The sequence below is a fragment of the Pan paniscus genome, chromosome 6 (genome assembly GCF_029289425.2).
Source record: "Pan paniscus chromosome 6, NHGRI_mPanPan1-v2.0_pri, whole genome shotgun sequence".
Lineage (NCBI taxonomy): Eukaryota > Metazoa > Chordata > Mammalia > Primates > Hominidae > Pan > Pan paniscus.
Window position 1 is genome coordinate 7,453,689 of NC_073255.2, and position 15,550 is coordinate 7,469,238.

At 62.2% G+C, this 15,550-nt stretch overlaps 1 long non-coding RNA gene across 1 annotated transcript; it reads right to left on the reverse strand.

Moving 5' to 3' along the window:
• Positions 1–11,168: 11,168 nt before the first annotated feature.
• Positions 11,169–12,652, reverse strand: LOC117980865 (uncharacterized). The gene is made up of 3 exons (XR_004672342.2): positions 12,537–12,652; positions 11,947–12,156; positions 11,169–11,289 (listed from the first exon to the last, which is right to left on the reverse strand). It is a non-coding gene; the product is annotated as an uncharacterized LOC117980865 (long non-coding RNA).
• Between the last annotated feature and the right edge of the window lie 2,898 nt (positions 12,653–15,550).

Consider the following 15,550-nt stretch of genomic DNA (forward strand, 5'->3'; position numbering starts at 1 on the left):
ACGTGGGGCTGAACACTGGGCATAGTGGCTCCTCACCCCTCGCCACCATGCACAGCCTCACTGAGCCCCCAGACCCAGCCCTGTGCCTGCCCGGCCCTCAGTCTTGCCATCTGGTCAGTGGGTGGGGCTCCCACATCTCCAGGGGTGGCCCCCCGAACACCTACAGTCAGGTGAGTCTGTTTATGAGCTGGGACTCCCACCCCAATCCCAATTCTCCCAATTCTCTTTGGGTCAGGAGGGGAAATTGAGGCCCAGAAGGTCACTCTAGCCTCCTCTGGAGCACGGCCCCTCAGGCGCTGGCAGGGTGTGGGCTGGTCCTGTCTGTCTGTCCATTGTTCCACGGCCACCAGGGCCCCTGACCACCCCACCCCCACTGCAGAGAGGAGGCCCTGTGGGGAGGGAGTGGGGCGGGGTGCTGTGGAGGGGGCCTGGGGGGTGTGGGGAGGGCCAGACCTGTTAACAAGCTTCTTCCCAGCCTCACCCGCCCTCAACTCCCCAGCCCTTCCCAGGCGGAAAATTCAATTAGTCTCGAGCAACTGCTTTGCTGAAGAGCCAGAGAAAGGGGACCCGGGAGAAAGGGGACCCGCCTGGCGGCTGTTGTGTGTGTTGGGGGAGGGGGGACGAGGGGGATGCAGAGGCAGCCGGAGGGAGGGTTAGGAGGTAAACAGGCTGCTGGTGCATGCAGTCCACCGGGTCCCTGTCTCTGTGCGTCTCTAGAGGTGGGTCTTTGTATGTGACTGTGTGTCCTGGGCCCCTGTGTGCCCACCTCTGCTCCTGCACAAACACAGCCCCTGGAATATTCCGTGTGTGCCCCTCTGTCCCCTTAGCCAAAGCCTCAAACCGGCTCATCTTAAGTCAAGCTCGGCTCTAGGTTCTCATGGCTGGGTGCCTGGGGTGGGGAGCACCCCCCTGCAAACTGCATCATGCCACGCTCTACTCACAGGGGTGTGGTGTGGCCCCAGGTCTCCCAGACTAGGTGTCCCCGCCCCCACCTTGGCTCCACACTGGCCACTTGTCCCATCCTCTGTCAGCATCCTGGCCACAGGGCCTTTGCACATCCTGCCTCCCCCACACCTGGTAAGCTTCCACTTACGAACCTTGCCTCCAGCAAGCCCAGGCCTCTTCTGTCTCCCATCACCACTGGGCCGCACAGCCAGCTGCCAGAAGGTTCCTCTGTGGGGGGGTGGAGGGCAGTCTTGTGTGGACTACCCACCGTCCCTGTGACCAGCACCGGGCCCAGCACACAGCAGGTGCTCAATACATTTTTTGTTTGTCTGTCTATTTGTTTGTTTTGAGACAGAGTCGCTCTGTCGCCTGGGCTGGAGTGCAGTGGTGTGATCTCGGCTCACTGCAACCTCCACCTCCCAGGTTCAAGAGATTCTCCTGCCTCAGCCTCCCAAGTAGCTGGGATTACAGGCACGCACCACCACGCCTGGCTAATTTTTTGTATTTTTAGTGGAGACAGGGTTTCACCATGTTGGCCAGGTTGGTCTCAAATTCCTGAGCTCAAGCAATCCAACCCCACCTCAGCCTCCCAAAGTGCCGGGATTACAGGCATGGGCCACCGCACCCAGCCAAGTGCTCAATAAATGTTGAGTACATTGATGAAGTGCCCAAGGGGGTCTGAGCACAACTCTCAGGCCCACATAGGAGTTTAGAAATGACAATGAGTTCTGCACGCCCCTCTCTACCTGGTGGACTCCTATGCATCCTGCTATGGCCTGATTTTCAGTACCCTCTCCTCCAGGAGAGGCTCTGAGGATCAGTGAGAACAAGCATTGCAGCTTGGCCTCAGCCTGAGGTGTCTGTGCTTTCCTCTGGGACCCTCTCCCCTGGTCTCTAGCCCATGGTCTCCCAGGTCCCACCCAGGTACCCCTGATGGGATGAGGGGCAGACCTCCTTACTCTGCTGTGATTGCATCCCGGACCTGCAGGGAGAAGAGCCGGCCAGGCTGGCCTCTACCCAGAAGCTCTCTGTGCCGCCCGGAGTGCAGGACGGGGACAGAGCTGCCCATCTGACCAACCCTGCCGCACTGCCCTCTTCCTCCCTCCACCTTCCCCGGCCCTAAAGCCCCCAATCCCTGCATGAGGAGTGGGGGGTACCCAGTTGAGTCAGACGCTCGTGGGTGTCCAGGAGCTGGGGGCAGCCATGGACAGGGCGTTCCTTCCCAGGTCGGGGGGGCCCTGCTCCCAGTACGCAGGCGGCTCTGGGGCCACCAGGCGCACGGGAAGCCTCGGGAAAATTTGTCAAAGGGCTGAGGGAGTCACCCACAGGAGGAACAAGGGGTGACGGGCATGGACAGGGTCCCCAGACCCTGGGGAAAGCGGGTTTGACCTGTCAAAGCGGGTTTGGGGTGGGGAGGGGGCCCCAGGGTCTGCTGGGGAAGGAGGGGGCGTGGGAAGGGCCAGATGTAGGGAGGGGCAGCGTGTGCAGGAATGCGGGCGGCCCCTCCTCTTCGCCGAGAGACAGAGGCAGATGGCAGGCTGGGGGCGCTGAGGATGGAGGGGGAGGACAGCCAGCCCCGGCTCTGATGGGTGCCTATGGCCCCTCCCCCAGAGTTGAGGGGGACACAACCTTCTCAAGTTCCCAGCCCCATAACCTCTGCCAGCTGCGTGCAGCTGGGGCCATGCCCGGAGGAAACCCAACACCATGGGGGGGTGGACCCCGGGCCCGGCTGCTTCCTCATCAGGACTGTTTGTGAGCTGCTGGGATGCTCATCCCAGGGGCTGCAGGCCGGTGCTACAAGAAGTGACAAGGGTGGCCCCCAAGCCCGGGTGTCACCACCCCAGTAAAGGCTGGAGGGTGCTGCGTAGATGCAGCTCCCTGCTTGGAGGACCGCCTAGCGCACGCTGTGATCACAGTAGCCCCTCACGAGCTCCAAGCTGCACACAACCTCCAGGAAGAACAGGATCCTGAAGCTGGAGAGGTCGAGGCCAGGTTAGGGTATGGGGTACCCAGGGTAGGGGAGGCAGGAGCAAGAAGCTGCTCAGCCTCCACTCTTGAGCCTCAGTTTCCTCACAAGGGCCCTGGCCCCCAGCAAAGGGCTGTGATCTCACCTCCTAGCTGGCCAACCTCCCAAAGCTCCTTTCTCACGTGCCGGCCTCATCGCGTCCCTTAGGGGGACAGGGCAGAGCCCACCCGGAGGTCCCATGGAGAGCCTGCCTTTGCCCCCATCCCTACCCTGGAGCTCTGCACTCCCTCAAGTATACCCTACTCTTCAGGCAGGGAGACTGAGGCCCTGCCCAGAGCTGCCCCGTCTCAGCTCCCTGGTTCCTGCCCAGAGACCGGAGTCGGGGCTGTGCGGGGAGGGGCTGCCAGATGGCTGTAATCCCATGTCAACAGGGGTTTAGACACCTGCTCAGCTCCTTGCCACCCCCTCAGGCCTGCCCCGCATTCCGGCACATCTCGGCTTGCAAGGGGCTTTCCCCACTTGGCTGGAGTCTGGGCCTCCCACACTGGGGTGGGGGTGCTGTCTCCCCACCCCTGCCCCATCCGAAGCACAGACTTCACAGCCTGGTCTCAAAGGCCAGGCCTGCCGCTGCCCCCACTCACTGTCCTGCCACGGGTCCAGGCCTGGGAATGGGCTGGGCACTATGGCAAATCACACGAGTGAATTTTCTGGACAATTGGGGCTGGAGATGTGGTGGTGTCTGAAGCAGCATCATGGGGCTGGGTCGGGGAGGCTGACGCCCCCACTTGGTGCTGAGCCGCAGAGGAGGGATGGCAAGAGGTCTTGGGAAGGGGTCTACTGCTGGGGCAGAGGGTCCCAGGGCTGAGCTCTGGGGTGGCCAGGTCAGGTGGGCAGGACCTGGTGGGTGGAGGCTGGGGGAATGGTGAACGGGGCAGGCAGAGCTGGAGGCCAGGGCCCTGTGGAAGGAGCCAGGACCGGGGTCTGTGAGACAGGAGGGCCCAGTGCCCACATGGCTGAGGCTAGCTCTGGGACAATCTCCTGATGTGGACATGGGTCACGTCTGGAGACAAGCCCTTGGAGGAACTGGAGCTTAGAGTTGTGGTTGGAGCTGGGATCAGCTGGGAATGAGGGCAGGGGTCAGGCGAGCCTCGGGGGTGCTAGCTTCTTCCCATGCTGGGATCCCTGCTCTGTCTATCCAGGTGACCTTCCCCTGCCCTACACTGTGGCCCACAAGCCTGACTTGAGCCAGCTCATCCACTTAGGAAATGCAACCCCTGGCCAGAGCACGTCCACAATCAGGACTGCCCCCAGCGATGCCCCACCCTGGACCCCTGTTTAGTGGTAGCCAAGCCAGGTAACACTCAGGCCCTCTCAAGCCTGGGAGTCAGACCAGGTAACACGCAGGCCCTCCCACTCAGGGTCTGAGTCTACGTGGGTCCTGGACATTCCGTTCCAACCTGCAGGGGTGCCGAGAGGGTTGGGGAGGAAGGTGGAAGCTGGTTCTTGTTCCGGCCCAGCACCTGGCCCCCTGCCCACCCCACCCACCCTGGAAGCCCCACTCCTGGCTCCCTTCTTTCAGAGTGGGACAGGCCTTTCAGGGCTAGGAACGGAGGGCCTGGATTTCCATGTCAATGGCGAGGCAGGCCCGCCTGGTAAGCTGCTTAACAAGCCCCCAGCCCCATTGGGGTGTTAACACAGGCCCCATTCTCCGGGCCCAGACTCGCGGTTGCCATGGTGCCCTGCGTGGCCCTTTGGGCCGCGGCTAATCCCTTCTCTGGGCCTTTCATCCTGGCTGTCCCACCCCCGGGCTGGTCGCTGGTGACTTGGCCATGCCCAACAAGGCTGGTTTCTCTGCCGGGGTCAGGGGAGGTCATAAATCCAGCCCCCGTGGTCCCCAGCCCCTCGGCCCCGGCGCTTTGTCCCCGCCACTGTCCCCACATCCCCGGCCCTCCCGCTCTGGGAACTCCAGTGGTGGGAAGCGCGTTTGCCAGGTGGTCAGCCCCTCTCCCTGAGGAGTGAAGGGTCCCCGGCCCTGCCCTGGCTCTCTCCTGCACCCTGGTCACTATCACCCCTTATTCTCCCTCCTTTCCACTCCAGCCCTTCCAGGAATGAGCCAGGCTCATCCCTCAGGGCCTTCACTCCAGTCTTCTCATCCTTGGGTCGGGAGTGGTGAGCTCTTCCCCAGCCCGCCTCCCCGAAAGTCTCCCCTGGAATGACCCTTCCTTCCTCCGAGAGGCTGCAGGCCTGGCCCCCCCATCCTGTGGCACTGTCCCTTCTAGCACTCCATGAGGATCACGTGCTGTCCACCCTAATCCAGGGGGCAGGCCTGCAGCACCCAGGATGTGGCTGGCCTGTGGCAGGCTCTGCCACTCTGCGTGAAAGATAGCAGCTCTCGGCTGGGCGCAGTGGCTCACGCCTGTAATCCCAGCACTTTGGGAAGCCGAGGCAGGTGGATCATGAGGTCAGGAGACCGAGACCTCAGCCAAGGTGGATCATCTGAAGTCAGGAGTTCAAGACTAGCCTGGCCAACATGGTGAAACTCCATCTCTACTAAAAATACAAAAAATTAACTGGGCGTAGTGGTGCTCACCTGTAGTCCCAGCTACTCGAGAGGGTGAGACAGGAGAATCACTTGAACCTGGGAGAAGGAGGTTGCAGTGAGCCAAGATCGCGCCATTGAGCTCCAGTCTGGGCAACAAGAGTGAAACGGTCTCAAAAAAAAAAAAAGAGGGCCGGGCGTGGTGGCTCACGCCTGTAATCCCAGCACTTTGGGAGGCTGAGGCAGGCGAATCATGAGAGACCAGTGAAACCCCATCTCTACTAAAAATACAAAAAATTAGCTGGGTGCGGTGGCAGGCGCCTGTAGTCCCAGCACTTTGGGAGGCTGAGGCAGGCGAATCATGAGAGACCGGTGAAACCCCATCTCTACTAAAAATACAAAAAATTAGCTGGGTGCGGTGGCAGGCGCCTGTAGTCCCAGCTGTTCGGGAGGCTGAGGCAGGAGAATGGCGTGAACCCGGAAGGCAGAGCTTGCAGTGAGCCGAGATCGCGCCACTCCACTCCAGCCTGGACGATAGAGCGAGACTCCATCTCAAAAAAAAAAAAAAAAAAAAGAAGAAGAGAAAGATAGTGGTTCTCAGCTGCAGAGGGAGTATGGCCTGAGGTCAACAGCAGTCAAAGGGTTGGTCACCCCCGGGGTCCGGGCTGACCTGACTCCACCTTTGGGGTCTCACCTGAGCCAGCTCCTCCCTGGCCCCAGAATCTCACCTCAGAGACCACCTTCCCTCCTTCCAGCAGCGTCTGTTCCCAGAAGACAGGATCCCGGGATCCTGGAATTCCCGGCCGAGGTGTGATCTAAGGTTCACCAACTAGCCTGGACTCCAGCTTCACGCTTGCTCCCCGGCCCTCCTCCCCTGCCGGCTTCTGCTTACCTGCCTCCCAATAGGGAGCTCACCATCTGGGCAGTTCGGACAGGGAGAAAGTGTCTCCTTGGGTGTTTGCTTCCAGATCTGGGCTTGGGCTTGGACGGCCGGGAACCATAGCCCAATGGGCTTTGCCTCTGCTGGTGGCTCCCAGCCTTGGGGTGCAGTGGGTGACTGCTCGCTCTCAGCTCTCAGCTCCCTGGCTGGGCCGTGGGTGAGTGGCTGTTGGCCAGGGCCTAGGCCCTATATACCCAAGCATCCCCTGAAGGTGCAGTGCAGAGGGGCCCAGCCTGTCCCCTAGAAGTGAGGTGCAGAGGGACCCAGCCTGTCCCCTGAAGGTGGGGTGCAGAAGGGCCCAGCCTGTCCCCGGAAGGTGGGGTGCAGAGGGACCCAGCCTGTCCCCTGGAGGGGGGGTGTGGGGGGCCCAGCCTGTACCCTGGAGGTGGGATGTGGGGGGCCCAGCCTGTCCCCTGGAGGTGGGGTGCGGGGGACCCAGCCTGTCCCCTGGTGGTGGGGCATTGGGTCCCAGCCTGTCCCCTGGAGGTGGCTGTGGGGGATCTAGCCTGTCCCTTGGCCATGGGGAGTGGGGGTCCCAGCCTGTCCTCCCCACAGCTGGGCATGTACTGAGGGTTGCCCACAGCCTTTATTGCCCTTCGGTGTCTCATGGAAATTTCGTGGGGTTGGAAGGACAAGAAATGGTCCCATTTGGCAGCTGAGTAAACTGAGCCTTAGGAGGAAAGGCTGAGGCCTCCTGGGGGAGGCAGAGGCTGACACTGACCCTGCGGGTCCTGCAGCTAGAGGGAAACAGCCCCAGCCCACTTCTCACTGACGCCCTCTCCCCTCGGGATGGCTCTCGGACTCCTGTGGCCCAGACACCCACGCCCAGGCCCCCTCCCACGAGCCACCGCCAGGGCTCTCGGCTCCCTGAAGCCCACCCTGCCAGGGGCAGTCCCGAAGGTGGGGGCCATCGGGGTGGGACGCTGAGCAATGCTGGGGTGAGGGGACAGGAGGTGCAAGATGAGGTGAGGGTGCTAGGACCCCGGGAGGTGGGCGGAACACGGAGGTCATTTGGGGTGGGGGGGGGTGGTGGGGGGTGTGCTGGCTGGGCGGGACCCTGGGAGATGGGGGGAGTGAGGAGGTCATTTGGGGGTATGAGGGGTGTGAGGTGAGAGAGGCCAGCTGGGGGGAGGGTCACGGAGGCCTCTGGGCAGAGTGGGAGGAGGAAGCTCCTGTCAGCCTCAGTTTCCCCATCTGCCACAGGAGCTGAGGAGGGGTTTGGCACCTCTAGGGCTTCTCAGGAGGTCTGGCAACAAGGCCTCCCATACACCCCGCATTGGGGAGGGATGGTCAGGGGCCGGGACAGCAGGAAGAAGGGATTGGGGGGAGGACAGGCGGGGGAGCTTCTCCCTGCAGTCTGTGCGTGGGTGAGAGTGAGATTCCAGAACTCTCCGGGGAGACTGTGGAGGATCTGCAGCCGCTGTGCTGTCTCAGCCTGTGGCTGCCCCGACCCTGCGCTTCCTGTCCGGACCCCTCCCAGAGACCCTCAGCTGACACATCGTGGGGGTCGGGCTCCTCTGCCGAATGGGAGACTTCATAGCGCAGAGAAGACATGAGACTTGCCCAAGGCCACACAGCAAGAACCCATGACTGCCTGCAGAATCAATGCACGAATGAATGAATGTCCTGGTGGGCTGCTGTGTGAGCTGTCTGTGCCATGGGCTGACTCTTGGAGTAGCAGAGCCTTTCCGCTGCCCTCACGGCTGTACCTGCAGGTGGTCTCCTGTCCCCGGGTTCTGTCCTGGGGTGGAGGTGGGCAGAGACAGCAGACTTGCCCACAGCCACCCCTCTGGCTGCGGTGGCTGGCACAGGCTGCGCTGGGGGTGTACGGGTCTGCCGTTGTGTGGGCACCTGCAGCCGTGCCAGGCAGCGAGTTGGAGCAGGCCCGCCCACATGGGAATGGGCCCAGCCTCCTGCCTGCAGGGGCCCGAGGCCCCCAGCCCCCAGCCCTGCCTTCCTCCATCCACCCCCAGCTGATCCTCCCACTCCTTGGCACCCACTAACCTCACATGGTCTTTCCTCAGGCCTGCCCTCTCTGGGGCTCAGTTTCCTGGCTGTGGCAAGGCAGATAAAAGCAACCCCGTAGGGCACAGCTGTGAGACTCAGAGACCCCGTGAAGGGCACAGGCTTGGTGGAGGGGGTCTCACTGGGGAGTCCGGGGGGAGAGGGCTCAGCCTCCAGGCAGGCAGACCTGCATTCAAGCTCCTGCTCCTATTTTAAAACCAGTCCCTGATCTAAACCGTATGCCCATGGCCAGGGCTCGGCAGTGAACAAGACAGGTGAGGCCCCGGCGCTTTGAAGTTCCCAGCACAGCTGGGACTGTGAGACAATTATAATGGTCATGGTAAGAATAACAGCGGCCTGGCACTGCACCCTCACCGTGTACCATACACGATGCCTTGTGTCATCTGCACAACACCCTTCAAAGCGGGCCTTCTAGTTATTCCCATTTTACAGCTGAAGAAACTGAGGCACAGAGAGGTTGTGCCACTCACGTAAGGCCACCCAGCTAATAACTAGCAGAGGCAAGATGGAAGCCCTGGGAGTGTGGATCCAAGAAGCAGATGAACTGGGCTGGCTGACGGCCTTGAGCAAAGCACCCAGCCCTTCTCAGCCTCAGTTTCCCCCTGAGGTTCTGCTGCCAAACCCAGGGCAGGTCTGGGAAAGGGCAGACAGGGAGTCGGCTTGCAGAGTTGTCGGGCTGTGGGCCCCCAGCACCAGGAGTCTCCCTTTCAGGACCTGTGAAATGGGGTCATGGTCCTGACCCCTAAGGAGGACAGCGTGGCTAAGGAGCTGCTTGGAAGCCCCTGGCCAGCAGCCCACCAGCCTCACCTGGGCCGACGCCCTCCACCAGCGCGGGCGGGCCAGGGGCTGCAGAGAAAGCCTCAGGCATGAACATCGTGGGGGGCGGGCACAGGGGTCGTGGGAAGGGGCTTCGGGGGAGGTCCCTGTGGACACACCTGAGCAGCCCGGCCTCCTGGGGGCTGCGGGAGAGGCAGCAGAGCCAGCCCGCTCAACAGCAGGGCCACAATTGCCTGTGGCCCCTGGGGAGTGACCCCCCCCCCCTCCGGCTCCACAGAGGCGACGATGGGAAGAGGCGGAGGAACCGGCTGTGCGGGACACCTGAGCCCCGGACCAGGCCTCCCAGGGGGTGGCCGCCTTGGGGCTGAGAGGCAGAGAGGAGGTCAGTTCCCACCGCCTCCCCGCAGAGGCCCCGGGAGGAAGCGGGTCAGCAGGTGGTGGGCCAGCTGGGGCCTGGGCCTGCCCCAACCCGCATCTGCTGGGCAGGGGCATCCAGGCCAGCGCCTCCTGGCCTCAGTTTCTGGATCTGTCACTAGGGACACTGTCCCTCCCCTCTCTGGCCCCTGGGAGCAAGGCTGATGTGCAGGGCCCTTATCCCATTTCGCAGACGGGGACACTGAGACCCCCGGCAGGGCTCACGGGTGATGCAGGAGTGTTCCCAGCTCTGCCGCCGCCTGGCCGCATGTCAAGGCCGAGGAAGGCGTCAGCAGGTGGATGCCCGGAGACCTGGCTTCAAATCTTGACCCTACCACTTCCGGGCTGGGGGAGCACCGAGCCTTGGTTTCCACATGGTGTAAACGGCGCTTTGGAAGATCAACTGAGCCTGCGCTTGGCACAGGTGATTATGGGGTGGAAAGCACCTTCCGGCTGGTGGAGCAAGTGCTGGAAGCCGGGACTCGCTGGCCCAGGGCCTGGTGGCCGCTGGCCCAGAGCTCATGCCCGGACCTGAGGGCTGGGGGAGAAACATCCTGCCCGTGAGTGGGCCTGGCATGAGGTCTATGGCGGGCCTGGGGCTAAGGGCCCATCTCTGTGTCTATGTGCGCCCCTCTGGGCCTGACGTGGGGTCTATGGCGGGCCTGGGGCTTAGGACCCATCTTTGTGTCTGTGTGCACCCCCTGTTTCTTGTGCCAGGCAGGTGCCTGCAGTCCCTAGAGCTGGGCAGGGGGCACAGGGGCCAGGCGTTTTCTGTCCATTCTTTTCACACAGGGGCGGGGACCACAGGCCATGTTCCTAGTGGGCAGGCACGGTGCTGGCCTCTCCTTGAGAGGCCTGCCTGCACCATCAGGCCTCAGCCCCCCAACTTATACTTCCCAGCCCTCCTCGCTGTCTCCCAACTTACACATGCCAAGGGAGGCTGCCATGGCTCCCGAGCCCACCTGGATGAAGTGCAGGGGACCTGGCTTAGCAGTGAAAGAAGACCCAGCTTCCCAGATTCCTGGTATTTTGGGGTGTTGTGGGTTGAATAGAGGACTCCCAAAAAGATGTGTCCAAGTTCTAACCCCCAGAACCCATGAAGGGGACGTTGTTTGGAGAAGGGCTCTTTGTTTTTGTTTTTTTGTTTTGTTTTGTTTTGAGATGGAGTCTCACTCTTGTCACCCAGGCTGGGGTGCAGTGGCTCAATCTCAGCTCACTGCAACCTCCGCCTCCTGGGTTCAAACAATTCTCCCGCCTCAGCCTCCCAAGTAGCTGGGACCACAGGCATGCGGCACCATTCCCAGCTAATTTTTGTATTTTTGGTAGAGCCGGGGTTTCACCGTGTTGGCCAGGCTGGTCTCGAACTCCTGACCTCAAGTGATCCACCTGCCTCAGCCTCCCAAAGTGCTGAGATTACAAGCATGAGCCACCACACCCGGCCTGGAGAAGGGCTCTTTGTAGAAGTAATTAAGTTAAGGATCTTGAGTTGAGAGGGCACACAGGCTCAGAAAGAAGGCCGTGTGAAGAAGGAGGCAGAGTTGGGGTGAGGCCTCCCTAAGCCACCCAAGTCTTGCAGGCAGCCGCCAGACACTGCTGGGGACAGAGTGGACAGAGGAGACCCTTCCTGGCCTCGGGAGGAACCAGCCCTGCGGGCACCTTGATCTCGACTTCTGGCCTCCCAAACTGTAAGATAATGAATATATTTTGTTTCCAGCCAAGTCTGTGGCCATTTGTTAAAGCAGTCCTGGACACTAACTCGGGGGGACAGCAGGAGGTTTCGAGAACCTGGGAGGGAGGGGTGAGGGCTTGGGAGAGGGGCTCAGTGGGGTGCCACGTGGGAAGCCCTCCCTGAGGGGCGACTCCACGGATGGATCCCTGAACCCCGGCTCAGGCTTCTGCTCACTGGTCGGGTGGGTTGTCGAGGTGGGCTCACAGCAAAGGCCTCCCAGACCCCCATTCCCCAGGGGACCAGGTCTGGCTGGGAACTCCTGCAGCCCAGCCACGGGATGCCTCCAAGCCCCCACAATCCCATGCACTGGGCAGGGATGCCAGGGGGCCTTTTTCTCTCCCCTCGAATTCTATCTCTGTAAGGAAGGACATCCCCTCACCCTCTGCACTGCCCAGCCCTGGCCCCCACCCCCCTCAGACCTGGGAGCCCCCCGAGTTCTCTCTGAAGCTTGGCCCATGCACACGAGCACGGCCCTGGCTTCTGGGAGGTGCTGCTCAGATGCTCCCTGAGCGAGGGAGCCAGCAGCTCAGCAGGCCCCGGGGCCTTTGCACCTGCCGTTTCCTGCCCCAGGATGGTGTCCCCAGGTACCCTCCATGTCTCGGCCCATGCACCTGCTTGTCCGTCCCTCCTCGGCTACCCAGGCTTGCCCGGCATTCTCCACCCACTTCTCGCATGTTATCGCGGGACCCCCTCGCGGAGTTGTTTCCTGGTCCTCTCTCTCCCTGCCGGCCGCTGGGATGCTGTGAGTTCCAGAGGGCAAAGCTGGGTCTGTGTGGCTCCTGTCCCATCTCCAGTGTCCCACATCACAATGATATTTCCAGCTACAGGAAAGGGAGAGTTCGGTGGCTGCTCGGGGCTGGCCAGGGTGACCCTGAAGATTCTCCTGCCTGAATGGCCCATCCGTTTGCCCGATGCCGGCCTCCCTTTACCAAAGGCCTCAGCAGCAGCTGCCTCTCAGTCCCCAGCCTCTGCCCCATGCCTAGAGGAGTCACCAGGCCTGGCTCTTGGAGGACACACCCAGCCCAAATGCCCTCTGCTCCTAAAGCAAAGCTCAGTGGGGCCCAGAGTGGCCCCCCGGCAAGAAGCCCCAAGAGGATTTCAGGGCAGCCATAGTCACAAGTGCCCTGACCTGGGAGGGGCACTCCTTGGGGTCTAGCCCCATCCTGCCAGAGCTGGCTGTGTGCCCCTAAGCAGACCCTACCTGTCTCTGGGAATATGTCCGCTGGGTCCAGGGAGCAAGTAGACAGCCTCCTTGCTCCACCTGCTCTGGAGACAGGGGCCACTGGGATGACAGCAGAAGTCATGGAAGGCTGCCTGGAGGAAGAGGCAGTCACATGTTAGGATGAATGCAAACACTGGGGAAGCTGACCCAGCCTCGGAAGCCCCACTTCTTGAAGCAAAACCTTCCTGATGGGGCCCAACCTCCTGTCCAAGGTTGCCGCCACTACGCTGGACAGAAAACATGTGTTAGGGCCATGCCCCAGCCCGAGCGAGGCCTGGCCTTGGCCTCCCACCTTGGCCTGTTCGTCTTACCCCCATCAAGCAGGAGGCCAGCCCGACCCGCCTCCTCCTTCCGGAGTCTCCAGCTGTACAAGGGGAAGGAGCCATCTCGGGGCAGCCGGGACGGGCTCTGGGTGTGTGCACACAGGGACACACGTGTCCCCGCACATGGCCAGCCCACATGTGCAGAGTGGCAGCACGCCATGCTCCCCACGGGCTCACCCGTGCTTCCGCACACACGCGTGAAGCACGTAAGCACCGCGCGATCACAGGCCCCTCTCGCGCTCCGAGGCGTGTGCCGGCCGGCATGCATCCTGCCAGGGAATCTGCGTCTCCGTTGGTGACATACTCCATTTCCTGCCACAGCCCTGGTATGCCCCAGGAGTAATTACTAACAGAGTTCCCTCCCAGCCTTGAAAGACGATATACTATGTGGTCACCTCTGTCTGGGCCACCAAGAGGATCCCAGCTGGGCTTTTGCTGAGCGGGGCACAAAAGCCATCGGGAGCCAGTCTTGGGGACTACAGCTGGGGGTCGGTGACCTTGATCAGGCCCAGGGAGGCTGAGAGGAGTCTCGCCCATGCTGCACCCACAGCCCCGCTCATTCCACACCTGAGTCTTCAGAGAAGGAAATGCAAGACCGTGCAGTTAGGACCTGGAATTGTCAGCCTGTCCCCATCCTGCCAGTGGGGATTGGCCTGTGGTTTTGTCAGCTGCCAGCCAGCGGCCGAGGACCAGCCCTGCAATCTGAGTGGGGGCCTGTGGGAGGATGCAGCTGAGGGGAGTGGCGAAGCTGAAGAAACTCTCGAGAAACGTGGGAGGGGCCGGGGCAGTGTCAGGGCCGCTTTGCACATCCGTGCAGGTCGTGCACTGACTGGCAGCACACATCTGAGATCCAGCCCGTGCTCCGCTCATCGCGTTGTGAAGAAGCAGTACCTCTTTCCAAGCAGTGGCCCAGGCAGTAGGCGGAGCATCTGGCAGGCGGGGTCCACACTTCCCCAAGACCCTGTGCTGGCTGTGGCTGTATGTGCACACTTCTACATGACTTGCAGGGTGCCCAAACGGCCCGGAGGAGGCCGGGACCCCAGCCCCCAGGCCAGGGCTCCCGTGAGCAGGGAGACGCATCACTCTCTGGCCCCGGAGGCTGTGCTTCCCAGGCCATCACAATGGCCACACAACAGGGGCCCCCAGGGACAGAACCTAATCTTGAGCTATTGAAGACCTGAAAGCCGTGGCCCCTGGCCCGAGCCAGCAGACGCGCCTGCCGGCCCCACCAGAGACACCTGATCCACCGGTCGCCCCGCCACAAAGGGGTACACTGTCCCCCCAGGGCCGCCCGCCCCACCAACAGAGACAAGGAGGAAAACTGGGTCGCTGAGATAGAGTGACAGCCATGGCAGGTGGGGATGAGACAGGAGGGAGGGGCGGCCACCACTGGGCACAGCCCAGCCTCTGGGGATGCCCCAGGCCTGAAGATCTGCCCGAGGGGGGCTCAGAGCCCCGAGGAGGGCTCAAGTGACTGCCGGTTTGCAGGGAGTGGGGTGGAGGCTGGAGTGGGGGGTGCAGCTGAGACCAGAAAGAAACAGCTAGGACCCCACCTGAGGCTGGAGACACAGCCAGGACAGGGGACTCTCCACCCAGAGAGACGCCATAGGCCAGGTTGTTGGGGACAGGCCTGGACTGGTCCCCAGGCCCCACCCCGCTGAGGCAGGCCAGCCAGCTGCCCACCCCTTGGCCTGGGCATGTCCAGCTTTTGCTCAGTTTCCCAGCCTGGCAGGGCTTTCCGAGGGGTTGCAGGGAGAAGCAGGCCTGGCCAAAAGACCGCCATGCCTGAAGGTTCACCTTCACCCCCTGGCACCACCAAAGACCCCGCCCAGGGGAAGTCTTGGAGCCTCAGCCCCTCAGAACTTTGGGACTTCCTGGCATATGGGAGGCACCCGGAGGTGTGAGCCTGAGGGGTTCACTTTCAAGGGTGGCTGGAGATACCTGCTGCTGGCCATGTGGGCCTGGGAGGCCTTCTGGGGCCTCCATCTTCCCATCTGTGAAATGGGACTTGGACCTAGATGCTCTTCAAGGTCCCTTCTTCCAAGTCTTCTAGCAAGAGCCAAGTCCAGGAAGCTCAGCTCCATTCCGTCGGCATCTGGACTGAGTTCTCTGTGGGTGCCGGGCTGTGCTGAGGGCTGGACGGGACCCAGGAACAGACAACAGGTAGAGTGGAGGAGGGAGCAGCGAGGAGACTTCCCGCAGGGGTGGAGACGCTGAGCACTCCAGGCAGACACAGAGGGGGCGGCTGGAGTGTGGGGATCCTGGGCCTGGCAGGGCCTGGGGGGTTTGGCAGGCAGAGTGGGCCAGGGGGTGGCCTGAGGACGCCAGGGGCAAAGCCAGCCCTCCCGATTGGGCAGTGGGGAGCCAAGGGAGGGTGGCAGAGCCGAGCCCCATCTCTAAGATATGGGGACAGCCCTCAGAGCCAGCTCCCACCCAGCTCCAGCTCAGGACAAGCAGTGGGCATGGAACTGAGATGCAGGAAGGCCGAGGTCTGGAGATGCACGTGGGCTGCCCGAGGTGACCTAGGGGTGGGCGGCCCTCAGCCCTGCCCGGAGATCCCTGGTCCTACCGAGTCAGCCACCGGGGAGAAGATAAGGGACCGCCAGGCTCTTAAGGGGCCTGACGTTGCTGTTGGGTGAAGTGGCCGCCCAGAATGACCTCAGAGGCTGC